Raw genomic sequence first — 579 nt, 5'->3', positions numbered from 1 at the left:
TGCCACACATTTTTTAATAAGTTTTTTGTTTTTTTTATGTTTTTATTATTTCAAATAAACAGAATTAATTTGTTACATAATATCAGGTTTTTCTTCCGTGTATAGCACTTTTTTTTACCACATATTCTTTTCATTATTATTATTATTTTAGTAATTAAATAAACTGATTTTATTTTATTGGACCTGTTTTTTCCTCCATGTATAGCAAATTTGCCACATATTTTTTAATTATAAGTTTTTGCTTTTTTAATGTTTTATTAATTTAAATAAACAGAATTAATGTATTACATAATATCAGGTTTTTCTTCCGTATATAGCATTTATTTTTTTTACCACACATTCTTTTTATTATTATTATTATTTTAGTAATTAAATAAACTGACTTTATTTTATTGGACCTGTTTTTTCCTCCATGTTTAGCAAATTTGCCACACATTTTTTAATAAGTTTTTTGTTTTTTTTTATGTTTTTATTATTTCAAATAAACAGAATTAATTTATTACATATCAGGTTTTTCTTCCGTGTATAGCATTTTTTTACCACACATTCTTTTCATTATTATTATTATTTTAGTAATTA

The sequence above is a fragment of the Entelurus aequoreus genome, linkage group LG11, assembly GCF_033978785.1.
Source record: "Entelurus aequoreus isolate RoL-2023_Sb linkage group LG11, RoL_Eaeq_v1.1, whole genome shotgun sequence".
Taxonomy (NCBI): domain Eukaryota; kingdom Metazoa; phylum Chordata; class Actinopteri; order Syngnathiformes; family Syngnathidae; genus Entelurus; species Entelurus aequoreus.
Note: the sequence above shows the minus strand (reverse complement) of the source record.